This window comes from Dendrobates tinctorius, unplaced genomic scaffold (genome assembly GCF_039654945.1).
Source record: "Dendrobates tinctorius isolate UK_male_01 unplaced genomic scaffold, ASM3965494v1 ptg000063l, whole genome shotgun sequence".
Lineage (NCBI taxonomy): Eukaryota > Metazoa > Chordata > Amphibia > Anura > Dendrobatidae > Dendrobates > Dendrobates tinctorius.
In genome coordinates, this window is record NW_027361731.1 from 6,443,749 (window position 1) to 6,459,724 (window position 15,976).

A 15,976-nucleotide genomic window follows, 5' to 3' on the forward strand; every position below is an offset into this window, starting at 1 on the left:
GTGTGCGAGTCAAACCCGCACTGAGATCATGACAATCTGTGAATTTATTTAGCATGAATATGGAAATTATATCTGGAGCTCTTAAGTGTTCCCTGAGCGGTATATACTGTATTTTCACCTACTCTCTATTCCTCACACTGGAGTGGCTTATAAACTTATGAAGTATATAGTGTGAAGTCTGGGATCTGCCAATATGTGGCTAGTTTTTTGACTGTTTCGTATAACATGATACATGATTTTAGGGTTTTCTTTGGCTTTGACTTGAATATAGGTCTATAGTAAATAGTCTCCTGATGAGTTTGGTGAGGACGACGAAACCGGTGGAAATGAGAGACTTGTAGAGTGAGTGTGTATATGTCACCTCACGGAAAGGACGGTCCAGCTCAAAAGGGTAAAATCCAAAACCTTTAATTTAGATATCCATAAAATAGGTATGCAGAATACAAAAATGCATGAACCCGACCGGAAAACCGGAGGGAAGGTAGAGAAGACACCGTACGCGTTTCGAACGAAAAGTTCATAAACTCAGTATAGCTCCAAGGGAAGGGGTGTGGGCATATAACTAGTACACACAGGTGGCACTAATTAACATGTGATGCATATTTAAAACCACCAAATAAAACTAACATAATCAATAATGCAACATGAGTTCTTTCTGTAAATTCAATCCAGTAGGAACACATGCATCTAGAAGAAGAATCCATAAAGCTTCTTTGTCCCGTAGTTGTTTTTCTCTATTTCCTCCACGAATATGTCTCTTTACCTGTTCAATAGCAAAAACATTGAAAAACAACAAATCTCTGTTGTGTGACATAATAAAATGTTTGTGTCATGGTTTACTGAGGCTTCAGGTTAGGTAGTGCAGAGGTTAATATGGGAAGCCTCTCTATGGATCCGGGGAGGGATCTTATAGCTTCATGGAGAAACCATCCCCTGTCGTTTATACTCTTAGCTGAGTGTGCCTGACCCTGTTCTGTCTGTGCTTCATGCCTGTCTCTGTATGCTTGCTTGGTTTTTGATCCGGTCCCATCACGGTTAACGTCTCTTTTATTCTGACTTTGTACCTTTATGCCCGCTCTGTGTATGACCCCTGGCTACGTATTGACCTCTCTGTGATTATCCCTCCTGTACCTTGCCGCCCGCTCTGCGTATGACCCCTGGCTAAGTATTGACCTCTCTGTGAATACCCCTCCTGTACCTCGCTGCCCGCCCTGTGTATGACCTCTTTGCCTGTCTGACTTGTCTGCCATTCACTCCTCTGCTCCACGGTATCATCAGTGTTACTGTCAGCGCTGCAGGGGTTTCTGTGGTAACCCCTCCCCTCTCCCTGATGCGCGGTCACATGCACACAGGTCTTGTGAGCACCCAGCTCTTCACCATTGCTCCACCTCCCACAGGTCCTCGAGCTGGTCTGCTCATACCCACATTAGACGCCGGACTCTCGCGGCTGCGGGTAAGAATCCTTCACGTACACTTTGCCTGTGTCCTTGTTACTTGCGGTGGCGGTGCTTCTGAACCGCCCTTGACAGTTTGGAAGCATTGGATATGCTGCGCACCGTAGGGTTAATAACAGATGTGTTCTCGGACACGTTCCTTTAATTTTCTTATGGTGGAACCTACATATTATAAATTGCATTGTTTGCATTCTATAATATACACTACCTGATCTGTGTTACAATTCAAATAATCATTAATAAAAAAACCTTTATTGGTTAAACAATTAGAAAAAGACAGCATTTTAGTCGAATGAGAACAGGTTTTACTAGGAAAATGACCGCATCTGAAAAACCCTTGGTTGCCAGCCAATTTGTTTTAGTGCGCTTATTGGATCTAAGAAGACTAGGTGACAGAAAATTACCGCGTGTGGGAGCCCTTCTGGAAACAATTTGAATCCCATTTGCTAGAATTTTGTCCATAGTGTCATCACTTCTGAGTAAATTTAAATTGCGAGCTACTATATCTGAGATGGACTTAAAAAAAGTGCTAAAAGTTAGCACTAAAGTAGGGCTATTTTCTCTAGTCACCTTCCACGACAGCTACATCGGAGAATGTCTACCCCGCCCTAATAGGGGACAGGAACAGGAAGAGGTTAAATATCCCTCCCCTTCCTGCAACCACCAGTGTTTTCCTGTCCCCTATGGGGCATGAAGAGGTCTACGATGGTGCTGCCGTGGCCGGCGATCGGGAGCACCCCACGCCCAGTATCAGCTGGGATACCTGTCAGATGCCGGGCAGCCGAGGTCGGGGGCCTTGCTCTCCTCCGATGGCTGCTCCCGTCTCTGTCTGCATGGTGGGACTCGGGACTCTCTTGCCTCTCCTGCGCCTCCTTTGGGGGTAAAGCGAGGCGGTGATGTGCATGCAGGGGTCCTCCAGATAGCTCCCCGGCTTCCTCCTCCTCTGTGCTGCCGGTTCCCGGGGGTTCACGCTGGCCGGGGGTGGCGGTCCTCCACTTCGGGCGTTACTGGGCTTTCCACTGGGGCACGCGTCGCTTCCGGTCTGTCCCTATGTGTTCCACGGTGGAGCGCACGCTCGCCGGGGGGCGCATTACTCCTGGGACCGGCGGTCACATTCTGGGGCGTCCTCATGTAGTTCCCCCCATTGGGCCAAAGGGAGGAGGAGGTGCACAAACAACGCTGGACCCTCGATCTTTCAAGGTCCGGGTGAGGAGATCACCAGGTAAGGCTAGTTTCACACTAGCGCTTTGGAGCGCAGCGACGGCCTGCGCACGGCCGCCGCTAAGCCCCGCCCCCTGCCGCGCCTCCACCGGTAGCTCCGCCTACCGGCGCACGACGCTGCATGCGTCCTGCGTCCCCTATCTTTATCACTGGGGGCGCAGGCCGTGCGCAGTATGCGTTTGGCGGCGCATGCGCCTTTTTGACGGTTGCGTTTGGCGCAGGTCGGCACACCGTCAAAAAGGCGCATGTGCCGCCAAACGCATACTGCGCACGGCCTGCGCCCCCAGTGAGAAAGATAGGGGACGCAGGACGCATGCAGCGTCATGCGCCGGTAGGCGGAGCTACCGGCGGAGGCGCGGCAGGGTGCGGGGCTTAGCGGCGACCGTGCGCAGGCCGTCGCTGCGCTCCAAAGCGCTAGTGTGAAACTAGCCTTAGACCTGTCTGACACTGACTGTAGATGGCGTGGACGGTGACAAGCCCTCTCTCCGCGTCTGCAGAGCCCAGCATACCCTCTCCTACTGTAAGTAGCAGGCGTCGGCCCTGGCTATCCAGCATTATTTACTAAATGGCGTAGCATACCTTCCTCTTTCTAATATGGGGAGAAAAGGTCTCTGACCCTATGTGAACCAGCCACAAGTGTAAAATGTGTGCTGCCAGACTCCCTCGACATACGGGGAAAACTCTGCCCGTCCTGTACAGAGAGGTCCTTCGCTCTGAGCAGCCCTCTCTCCTGGATAGCATCAAATCCCTCATAATACAGGATGTTCATTCCTCCATGGCTCCCTTCTCCTAGACTGCCTCCCTCTAGGAGGAAGAAAGCTCTGATAGAATCTGACTCAGACGAAATTCAGTCCTCGGATTCAGAGGACGCTCGGAAGATTGAGGTTTCCTCTTCCACGTCCACCCCTAAAACCAGGGAACAAGAAATATCACTTGGTTCCGGGAATGTGGGTGAGCTAATCAGTATGCTTAAGAGCACCATAGGGGTGGAGGAGGAAGAAGTTAAATACACGGTACAGGACGAGATGTTGGGCTGAAGCCCAAAGGAGGTGTCCTGTACACGAGAACGTACAGAATCTGATCCTCCATAAGAGGAGGCCTCCATATATAAAAATGAGGGCTCCTCCCAGCTCAAAGATCCAATGGATCGAGAAAAAATATATATATATTTGAGAGCTTATCAAGGAAGTCCTGGGACACCTCTACAAATCTGCTAGAAAGCTAATATGGCTTTCACATGCCTTGTCTCTGTGATTACGCACAGACTCAGGACACCTTAGTGGGAAAGATACCTGATGCCCTACCTGTACTGCAGAAAGCAACGAGGTTCCTAGCTGATGCTTCCGCTGGCGGTCGCTAACAACTTGGGACCAGGCCGGGACCAGGAAGACCAGCCTGTAATTCGCAGGTCTCTAGTAAGAGAGAGAGGATTCAAAAAGATATAAATAAACTGGAGAAGTGGGCAGCAACTAACAGAATGGTTTTTAACAGGGAAAAATGCAAAGTACTACATCTGGGCAATAAAAATGTAAAAAGCATATACAGAATGGGAGGAATAGGGCTAAGCAACAGCACATGTGAAAAAGACTTGGGTATACTATTAGATCACAGACTGAATATGAGTCAACAGTGTGATGCAGCAGCAAAAAAGGCAAATGCAATTCTAGGATGTATTAACAGAAACATACAGTCTAGATCACGTGAAGTCATTATTTCCCTCTACTCCTCTTTGGTCAGACCTCATCTGGAATACTGTGTCCAGTTTTGGGCACCACATTTTAAAAAAGTCATGAACAAACTGGAGCAAGTTCAGAAAAGAGCAACCAGAATGGTGACCGGTCTGCAAACCCTGTCTTATGAGGAAAGGTTGCAGGATTTGGGATTGTTTAGTTTGAAAAAGAGAAGACTGAGAGGAGACTTAATAGCTGTCTACAAATATCTAAAGGGCTGTCACATTGTAGAAGGATCAACTTTATTCTCATTTGCAAAAGGAAAGACTAGAAGCAATGGGATGAAACTGAATGGGAGGAGACAAAGATTAGATATTAGAAAAAACTTTTTGACAGTTAGAGTGATCAATGAGTGGAACAAGCTGCCACGAGAAGTGGTGAGTTCTCCTTCAATGGAAGTCTTCAAACAGAGGCTGGACAGACATCTGACTGGGGTGATTTAGCGAATCCTGCTTTGAGCAGGGGGTTGGACCAGATGGCCCAGGAGGTCCCTTCCAACTCTACGATTCTATGATTCTATGAATTCTTTAATGCACCGGCTCTTCTAGGCTGAGCGTGACTGCTCTCATCAGGTCCGGGTAGCCGCAAAAGCGGCCGTCCTTTCTAACTGCTATAGAGGAGTGCCCTGGTTAAAATCCTAAGGGAGGCGACTTATCACCAAATGGTGCGCCATCCCCTTCCAGGGCCACTATGGGTTCAAGCCTGTCCTGGATAACATCCTGGACACAGCTTCGGACAAAAGCATCTCTTCCGAAACATAGAAATCCTAGGAGACGGATTTTTCGTCCCTCCCGTGACCAAACCTCTGTCAACAGCTAATCTAAGCTGAATTTGCATGCCCTCATCAGATCGCAGCCGCTAAGCAGCTTGAGGCTGGGCCAGTACCGGCATGAGAGACTGGCTGAGGTTCCCTGGTCCTGTTGACATACTCAGGAAGAGTATAGGGAGACAAGGGCAGGAACATCCTTGTCCCTAACCATCAACAGACCCCAGATAAGCAATGACGCCCGGTTGGGGGTCGTCTCTCGCTCTTTTTTACCTGCTGGCAGTCCATCTCCACAAATCAGTAGGTCCATCGTACCATATGAGATGGACTAAAAAAAAGAAAAAAAAATTCCCCGTAATGCTTAGGGGTAACCTCCCTACAGCCTCCACTCCTTCAGGGCTCCTTACCAAAGATCTGCTCCGGTAGAACGCGAGGGTGCCAAAGCGGGAGAAGGACACGGCCATTATGCACGTCCCTTCCTGTGAGGAAGCCATCAGAGAAGAACTGAATCATCATAAACCTGAAGCCATTAAACGAATCGGTCCAGTACAGGCAATTCAAAATGGAGTCAATCAGGGGCAGTCCCGCTCATTGGACTGAGCTCGGTAATGGCAACGGTAGAGCTGAAGGGTGCATATTACCATGTGCCAATCCATCTGACCACGTATCTCTCTAAGATCATGGCAGAAGCAGTGATTTTCATCCGGCGCCAGGGGATAGGCATTATCCCATATCTGGATGACTTCCTCTTCTGTATACCATCTATCTCATGTCAGATGATGGACGTAGGAAAGATCCGGGGATATTAAGATCCCTGGGTTGGATTCCGAACCTGGTCTATCCCTCCATGAGAGGGAAGCTTCTGGGAGTTCTCTCTGACTCAAGGGGAAAGACATCCTTCCTACCTATGGTTTGTCAGGTCGGCCTTGTCCACCAAGGACCTGGTTCAGGACTAGCGGGCACTGACCCTCAGAGTCAATGTATGCTCTAGGATCTCACACCACATGCACCCAGGCGGTTTCTTAGGCTCAGGCCCCCAAAGCCACGTGTTTTTACATTCCAGGATCCACCTGGCCTACGCGGCTACAAATTCCATTGTCCTGAAGGATTCCCCCTCCCTGGTCAGGTTAAACCGGCCCTGAGGTGGTGTTTGAACTACCAAAATCTTCAGAAGGGACTCAGCCGGATTCAGCTTCCCCTGAAAACACTCCGCTCAGATGCCAGCCAACGAGGCGGGGGCGCAGTAGTAGAGAGATCCTATTTTCAGGGGCAATGGCTGCCGAGCATAAGCACCAGTTCCTCAAATCTGAGAGAACTGAAGGCGGTAGGAAAGGCGCTAAAACACGTCATCATCGCTAATCCAAAATCACCACGTCTGCACCTACTCGGACAATATGACCACAGTGGCCTATCTCCAGACAAGGGAGTACGAAGTACGCCGGCCTGAAAGCAATAGCAACAAGGATCTTCTCCTGGTCAGTGCGTCTGAAAGGATCAGACAACACCCAGGCAGATTTCCTCAGTCGAGAAGACGTTCATCCGGAGGAGTGACGCCTGGACCATGCGGTATTCGTGTCCCTAGCCTCAAGATGGGGTGGAGGTGGACCTAGCCTCCAACAGGCAAAATGTGAAGACAGGGGTATTCGTCTCCCTCAACCACATGGACGGAGTGCAAGGAATAGGTGCCCTTCACCCAATGGTGGGATTCCAACCTCGCATATACCTGCCCACCCACACCGATGCGGGCAAAAAACATCTCAGGAAATCCAGATGGACCGAGTTCCCACAATACTAATCGCCCCGCGGTGGCCCGGAAGAAGTGGTACAGTGCCCTACCTGCCATGGCCCAGGAAGGTCCTGGCTTCTGCCCCAAAAAGGCCGACCTCCTTCACCAAGGTCCTCTGCTACACCCAGACGTAGGCAAAGGGAACCTGGCAGCATGGTTATTGAGGCCGAATTCCTAAGAGCCAAATAGCGCTCCGATAATATAATCCAAACCCTTCAGGAAAGCCAAAAACCAATAACCAAGGCCATCTATGCCAAGGTCTGGGAAAGGTTTACGCCCTGGTGCTCTCCAGGCACCCCTGATCCCTTCCATCTCAGTGCAGCACAGACCCTAGATGTTTACAAAAGGTCTGGAACAGAGCCTTATCCCCAGCACTAAAGATATAAATATCAGCTCTTAGCACCTTTTTTGATCTTGACCTGGCCAGCCACTGCTGGATCCTACGGTTTATGGCTTCGGCAGCCGGGATTCGTCCTATACTCCGCAGTCAGGGGCCTCCTTGGGATCTCAACACCGTGCTCAAACCTATGATCCATTTGAGCCTCTAGATTCCTTGACCATGGAAACCTAACCCTTTAACCGTCCTCTTAGTCACAATTACTGAGGATAGACATATGGGAGAATTGCAGGCCCTGTCAAATCAAGAAGCTTACCTTGCAATCATTACAGATATTATCTTGAGATTAGATCATGCCTGTCTTCTCAAAATTTCATAGGAATCAGGACATTGTACTGTCCTCATTCGGCCCAAGCTCTTCCAACCCTAAGGAAGAGACCTTCCACACTCTCGACATTTGCAGAGTGGTCTTGTCTACCAACAATAGAGTGAAGCCTAGCGGATTCACCAGAATCTATTCATCCAGTTCTCAGGACGAAATAAGGCAAGAAGGAGTGAAAGAACACGATCGCGAATTGGATCACACAATCTATCTGCTTGACTTACGCATCACAGAATCTGGCTCCACCTGCCTCACTGAGGTATATTCTACTCATGCGATAGAAACGTCATGAGCAAAAAAAAAAAGAAGGGGAATGCTTCGTCAGAGCGGATATGCAGAACCGCCCCTGGTCGTCCATCCACACGTTCACCAGGCGTTACAGGCTAAATTTCAATGGGGATTTAACATTTGGCAGACGAGTGCTGCAGGCCGTGATTCCCCCCCTAAAGAAATTGTCTGTTGGTATTACTACGATGTAGCTGTCGTGGAAGGTGACTAGAGAAAATAGAATTAGACTTACCGGTAATTCGGTTTCTTGGAACCTTCCACGACAGCACTCATTTCCCTCCCTATCTGATATTCTTATTGGATGATTCCTGCACTTTGGTGGTAACTATTCATACTGGTGTCCAGGAAAACACTGGTGGTTGCAGGAAGGGGAGGGATATTTAACCTCTTCCTGTTCCTGTCCCCTATTAGGGCGGGGTAGATATCCTCCGATGTAGCTGTTGTGGAAGGTTCCTAGAAACCGAATTACCGGTAAGTCTAATTCTATTATTTTTAGATCTAGAATTAGATCTATTTCCTTCATTAGACAAAGACACATCATGTGAACATGGTTCAACATTTACAGTGGGGCAAAAAAGTATTTAGTCAGTCAGCAATAGTGCAAGTTCCACCACTTAAAAAGATGAGAGGCGTCTGTAATTTACATCATAGGTAGACCTCAACTATGGGAGACAAACTGAGAAAAAAAAATCCAGAAAATCACATTGTCTGTTTTTTTTCATTTTATTTGCATATTATGGTGGAAAATAAGTATTTGGTCAGAAACATGCAATCAAGATTTCTGGCTCTCACAGACCTGTAACTTCTTCTTTAAGAGTCTCCTCTTTCCTCCACTCATTACCTGTAGTAATGGCACCTGTTTAAACTTGTTATCAGTATAAAAAGACACCTGTGCACACCCTCAAACAGTCTGACTCCAAACTCCACTATGGTGAAGACCAAAGAGCTGTCAAAGGACACCAGAAACAAAATTGTAGCCCTGCACCAGGCTGGGAAGACTGAATCTGCAATAGCCAACCAGCTTGGAGTGAAGAAATCAACTGTGGGAGCAATAATTAGAAAAGGAAGACATACAAGACCACTGATAATCTCCCTCGATCTGGTGCTCCACGCAAAATCCCACCCCATGGGGTCAGAATGATCACAAGAACGGTGAGCAAAAATCCCAGAACCACGCGGGGGGACCTAGTGAATGAACTGCAGAGAGCTGGGACCAATGTAACAAGGCCTACCATAAGTAACACACTACGCCACCATGGACTCAGATCCTGCAGTGCCAGACGTGTCCCACTGCTTAAGCCTGTACATGTCCGGGCCCGTCTGAAGTTTGCTAGAGAGCATTTGGATGATCCAGAGGAGTTTTGGGAGAATGTCCTATGGTCTGATGAAACCAAACTGGAACTGTTTGGTAGAAACACAACTTGTCGTGTTTGGAGGAAAAAGAATACTGAGTTGCATCCATCAAACACCATACCTACTGTAAAGCATGGTGGTGGAAACATCATGCTTTGGGGCTGTTTCTCTGCAAAGGGGCCAGGACGACTGATCCGGGTACATGAAAGAATGAATGGGGCCATGTATCGTGAGATTTTGAGTGCAAACCTCCTTCCATCAGCCAGGGCATTGAAGATGAAACATGGCTGGGTCTTTCAACATGACAATGATCCAAAGCACACCGCCAGGGCAACGAAGGAGTGGCTTCGTAAGAAGCATTTCAAGGTCCTGGAGTGGCCTAGCCAGTCTCCAGATCTCAACCCTATAGAAAACCTTTGGAGGGAGTTGAAAGTCCGTGTTGCCAAGCGAAAAGCCAAAAACATCACTGCTCTAGAGGAGATCTGCATGGAGGAATGGGCCAACATACCAACAACAGTGTGTGGCAACCTTGTGAAGACTTACAGAAAACGTTTGACCTTTGTCATTGCCAACAAAGGATATATCACAAAGTATTGAGATGAAATTTTGTTTCTGACCAAATACTTATTTTCCACCATAATATGCAAATAAAATGAAAAAAAAAACAGACAATGTGATTTTCTGGATTTTTTTTTCTCAGTTTGTCTCCCATAGTTGAGGTCTACCTGTGATGTAAATTACAGACGCCTCTCATCTTTTTAAGTGGTGGAACTTGCACTATTGCTGACTGACTAAATACTTTTTTGCCCCACTGTATAAGGGAATCACTTTTTTTTCTTGCACTTATACGTCACCTCATCTTATTTACTGAGATGTGAGGTATAGGGTTTTCTATTAGTCACCTTCTGACTAAACTTCAGTGGTTGAATTCTGGGTATAGTTTTACATTTGGAATTAAGTTTAGCTTTATCCTATTGTCAGTGAATCTTCTAATCAAGGGATAAATATATATATGTTATAATAATTTTTTTTCTTAATGAACTCATTCCTCATGTTTGGCCTCATTAAAATAAGAACACTCATACTCTGCTGGCGTGCCGGCTCCACTTCAGTGGTGTTGAGACTCGCTGTCCCGGGACTTATGTGAGTTTGTCACATCACACGAGCCCTGCACCCAATCAGCGGCAGCTTCACTGTTCCTGACTTCGGACGTATTGAAGATCATCAGGAAGCCAGGGACGCAGCTGCTCTCTGACTGCCTCATGATGCTCAATTTGTCCAAAAGTGGGGACAGTGATACCAGCGCTGATTGGGCACAGGGCTCACATTACGTAAAAACCTCAAAAAGTCCTAAGAATGGAGCGTGCGTGGAGCTTGATGAGGACAGACGTGTGCCTCTGAGCTCCGCTCTCCTGCGGGCTATTTTTAGCTCCTTTCAGCACCTGGGACACGACGGATGGGACACCGGCACAGCAGACACATACCAGAGATCACGGGCGTGTGATGTCAAAGAAGGGTTGCCCTGCACAGAAGGTTAATAGATCAATCACTGACCTTTTTGCTGGAAGCAGCGTTCCCAAGATGGCTGCCGCTACTGCTGTAGCATCTTCTGCCCTATCTGTGTCCCAGGGGGGACACTACAATACACACAGCAGAGCTGATAAAGGCTCTGCAAGACACTTGTAAGGCAGAAGGTCTCAGCACAATTACAGGGCATTGCACAAAGAACATCAGCACTAGAAGAAAAAATGGATGCTGTGGCTGATTCATTGAAAATGGACCAGGGAGAGCTTAGGCAGCATATGGACCATATAATTGACCTTGAATTAAAGTGTGAGGACATGGAAAACAGATCCCGCAGGGGCAATTTACGTATCGGGACTACCTGAGGAGATTTCAGGGCTCAATGACATGGCAGCTACACTTTTTGCTGCACTACTCCCACAAACAGACCCGGCTCTGCTTCATATTACTAGAATACACAGAGCCCTGGGAAAACCCCGCTCATATAAGAACCCTAGAGATGTGGTTCTTAAACTATTACATGAGGAGACCAGGGACCTAATACTTGGTGACAAGAGGACTGCCTACACTGCCTGGCCTCCCGGATACAGTTCATATTTTTGCAGATATAGCCCCAGCCACCCTCATACGAACGAGAAAATTGAGACCAGTGACTGCCGCACTACAAGCCGCACAAATCAAATATAGATGGGGTTTTCCTTTTGCTCTACAGTCATGGCCAAAAGTTTTGAGAATGACACAAATATTATTTTTTACAAAGTCTACTGCTTCATTTTTTCTAATGGCAATTTGCATATACTCCAGAATGTTATAAAGAGTGATCAGCTTAACAGCAATTACTTGCAAAGTCAATATTTGCCTAGAAAATGAACTTTATCCCCCAAAACACATTTCAACATCATTGCAGCCCTGCCTTAAAAGGACCAGCTAGCATTGTTTCAGTGATTGCTCCATTAACACAGGTGTGGGTGTTGATGAGGACAGGGCTGGAGATCAATCTGTCATGATTAAGTAAGAATGACACCACTGGACACTTTAAAAGGAGGCTGGTGCTTGGCATCATTGTTTCTCTTCTGTTAACCATGGTTATCTCTAAAGAAACACGTGCAGTCATCATTGCACTGCACAAAAATGGCCTAACAAGGAAGAGTATCGCAGCTAGAAAGATTGCACCTCAGTCAACAATCTATCGCATCATCAAGAACTTCAAGGCGAGAGGTTCCCTTGTTGCCAAAAAGGCTCCAGGGCACCCAAGAAAGACCAGCAAGCACCAGGACCGTCTCTTAAAAGTGTTTCAACTGCGGGATCGGGCTACCAGCAGTGCAGAGCTTGCTCAGGAATGGCAGCAGGCAGGTGTGAGTGCATCTGCACGCACTGTGAGGCGGAGACTCTTGGAGCAAGGCCTGGTCTCAAGGAAGGCAGCAAAGAAGCCACTTCTCTCCAGGAAAAACATCATGGACAGACTGATATTCTGCAAGAGGTACAGGGAGTGGACTGCTGAGGACTGGGGTAAAGTCATTTTCTCTGATGAATCCCCTTTTCGATTGTTTGGGACATCTGGAAAACGGCTTATTCGGAGAAGACCAGGTGAGCGCTACCACCAGTCTTGTCTCATGCCAACGGTCAAGCATCCTGAAACCATTCATGTGTGGGGTTGCTTCTCAGCCAAGGGAATGGGCTCTCTCTCAGTCTTGCCTAAAAATACAGCCATAAATAAAGAATGGTACCAGAATGTCCTCCAAGAGCAACTTCTCCCAACCGTCCAAGAGCAGTTTGGCGATCAACGATGCCTTTTTCAACATGATGGAGCACCTTGCCTTAAAGCAAAGGTGATAACTAAATGGCTCAGGGAACAAAACAGAGATTTTGGGACCATGGCCTGGAAACTCCCCAGATCTTAATCCCATTGAGAACTTGTGGTCAATCATCAAGAGACGGGTGGACAAACAAAAACCTTCAAATTCAGACAAAATAAAAGCATTGATTTTACAAGAATGGACTGCTATCAGTCAGGATTTGATCCAGAAGTTGATTGAGAGCATGCCAGGGAGAATTGCTGAGGTCCTGAAGAAGAAGGGTTAACACTGCAAATATTGACTTGCTGCATTAACTCATTCTAACTGTCAATATAACCTTTTGCTACTCATAATATGATTGCAATTATATTTCTGTATGTGATAAAAACATCTGACAAACACACATAAAAACCAGAGGCCAGCAGATCATGTGAAAATATAATATTTGTGTCATTCTCAAAACTTTTGGCCATGACTGTACTTTATTCAACAAATAACAAATCCTATATGTGCAAGACTTTAGAAGAAGGCCAGTTAGCCTTAAATCAAGCTGGCATACCAGAGCTAGAAATCCCTCAGCCATTACCACCTCGAAAATCGAGACCCATGAGAGAATGGACAAAAGTACGAAGATCGAGCTGACAACAACCAAAAGTTACCTGAATTGTGCCATTTGATATTGGCTTTACATTGAAGTGTAATTTTTGATTTTTCCTCCTCCCTTGTGTGCCTGGGAGTCCTTTATAGGACCCTACTCGGGTTACAGCAAATGTGGAGGTCTGGGAAAGACTTTTGACCAGAGACTGTACCCGGTTGATCTTTTACATCTGTTAGCTTTTGCTGTTCCGTTTTGAAGACCGCTTTACCTTCCAGGCTGTCTGGGAGTTTACTAAGTCCGTTTGGGTTAGATTTAATCGACATGGAAATTTAATATAAGTAGGAGCGTTGCCTGCAGGAATGATTCATGTTGCCCATTTTTAGTGATTGTTTGTTTGCTCCACCTATTGAGGAGCTCCAGATCACTATGCAAACTGGACTGATAGTCCATTTCAGGTTGTTTATTATTTGTTATGTGTCCTCGTCTACCCTATCTTTTGTTTTTCCCATTTGTCCCCCCAGAGGAGTAGCTATACTTTTCATCTTGATTGCTGTAAAGACCTTCTACATACACTGATTTCGGTCTGCAACTCCACCCATGTGGTGGGAAGGTTTGGGTTGAGTTATTATTTAGCATTAAAAAGTTAATTTATTATGTGTAAGATTTTGTCACATAATGTAATGGGTTTTAACTTCCCTTTAAAACGAAAAAAGGCCTTTTTTGACTACCGGAAAAATAGCCCTGACATTATTTGCCCCCAGGAGACCCATTTTTCTAATTCCTCTCACCCGAGGTATTTTGACTCTGCTTATTCCCGTTTTTTCCTGTCCACCTGGGAGCATAAGACGAGAGGTGTGGCCATTTTTGTTAAGAATAGTTTCCCATTACAACCCGTCCAATCATATGCAGATAATGAGGGTAGATTCCTTATCCTACAAGAAACACTACAAGGAAAAAATATTTGTATTGTAAACAGTTACCTCCCTGCCACTGCTCAATTCTCAGTCTTTAAGTTGATTCTGTCAAGGCTCGCCGCTCTCTCATACCATCACCCGATTTGGTGTGAAGATTTCAATTTTACTATCAACCCTTCTTTGGATAGTAGTGCGGCGAGGCGATCTGATGTCTCAAAGGTGGAGAGGAAAAGAATTCTTAGTCTTATGAAAGAGTATCGTTTAGCAGATCTTTGGAGGGAGCTGCATGGGTCGTCGAAAGGTTTTACGTATTTTTCTCCAGCACACAAAACGTACTCTAGGATTGATATGCATCTGATAACAGCGACCACACTTCCTTCAGTTCTATACACACGTCATATCCCGTCCTCATGGTCAGACCATGATGCGGTCCTTTCTGTTTTCAAATTTGATATCACCACGTCCAGGTTATATAGATGACGATTGAACGAGTCTCTTTTGGTAGACCCAGTTAACATTACATTAATTAAGGAGGACCTAGCAAATTTTTTTGAAACTGATAAAGCAGGAGACCCCTCCCCTGGAATATAATGGCTAACACATAAAAAATATATCACTGCTTCCTTAATTAAGCTTGCAACTACTAAAAAAAAGGAAAGGTCGCAACTCCAGACTAGATTGGAAAATAAGTTGTTTAAATTAGAATTGGCTAACCAGCTTTCTCCTTCTATATATTTAACTAAACAAATTTATGATACTAAATTACAGCTAGATGCTATCACCGCTAAAACGGAGAGGGCCCTGACCTGGACTAAGGCTACATTTTACAGATATTTTAACAAACCTAATAGAATGTTAGCTCGGAAGCTTAGGGCAAGAGAGTCACTCAATATCATCTCAGTTATTAAAAACCGAATGGACAAATTTCAGCCCACCTGGATACAATTTACGATACCTTTCATGCCTATTACCAAAGCCTGTATTCTGCCCCGCAACCGCCCCCTCCGTTGCTACTAGAGTCCTTCCTCAATAACCTCAACCTCCCTAAAATCACCGACTCTACAGCTCAACATCTTCATCGTGATATCTCAGAGGAAGAAATTGCCACAGTAATTAAAAAATTAAAAAAAGGTAAAGCACCTGGAACGGATGGCCTTACGGTAATTTATTATAAAAAATTTAGTGAGACGCTTACACCCTTTATAAAAAAATTTCTGTAATTCCCTTTTACACGGTGTACAAATGCCCCCAGAGTTTTATATAGCACACATAACTGTAATCCCGAAACCCAATCACCTTCTAACTAAAAACTATAGACCCATATCACTTTTAAATATAGATTTTAAAATTTTCACATCTATTGTAACTGAAAGGATTAATAGTATTCTTCCCCATCTTATCCATCGAGACCAGGTAGGTTTTATACCTACGAAACCGGCACCGGATAACAAAAGGAGGGCGATAAATATCATACACACAACAAATATCCGCCGAAAGCGACTTCTACTGCTTGCCCTCGATATTGAAAAAGCCTTTAACACGGTCTCGTGGACATATCTTTTTAAGGTATTATCTAAATTTGGGTTCTCTAAATTAATCGGGTGCCTCAAGTTATTATATGATAAACCTATAGACTATTTAAAGCATCCTGCGATGCACCCTTCCCCAATAAGCATTCAAAGAGGTACCAGGCAAGGCTGCCCGTTGTCTCCTGCCCTCTTTGCCCTCACAATGGAACCTATAGCAGAGGCTATAAGGAAAAAACAAAACATACTGGGGCCTGAAGATTTGGGAGAGCAATATAAGGTCAGTCTATATGCAGACGAC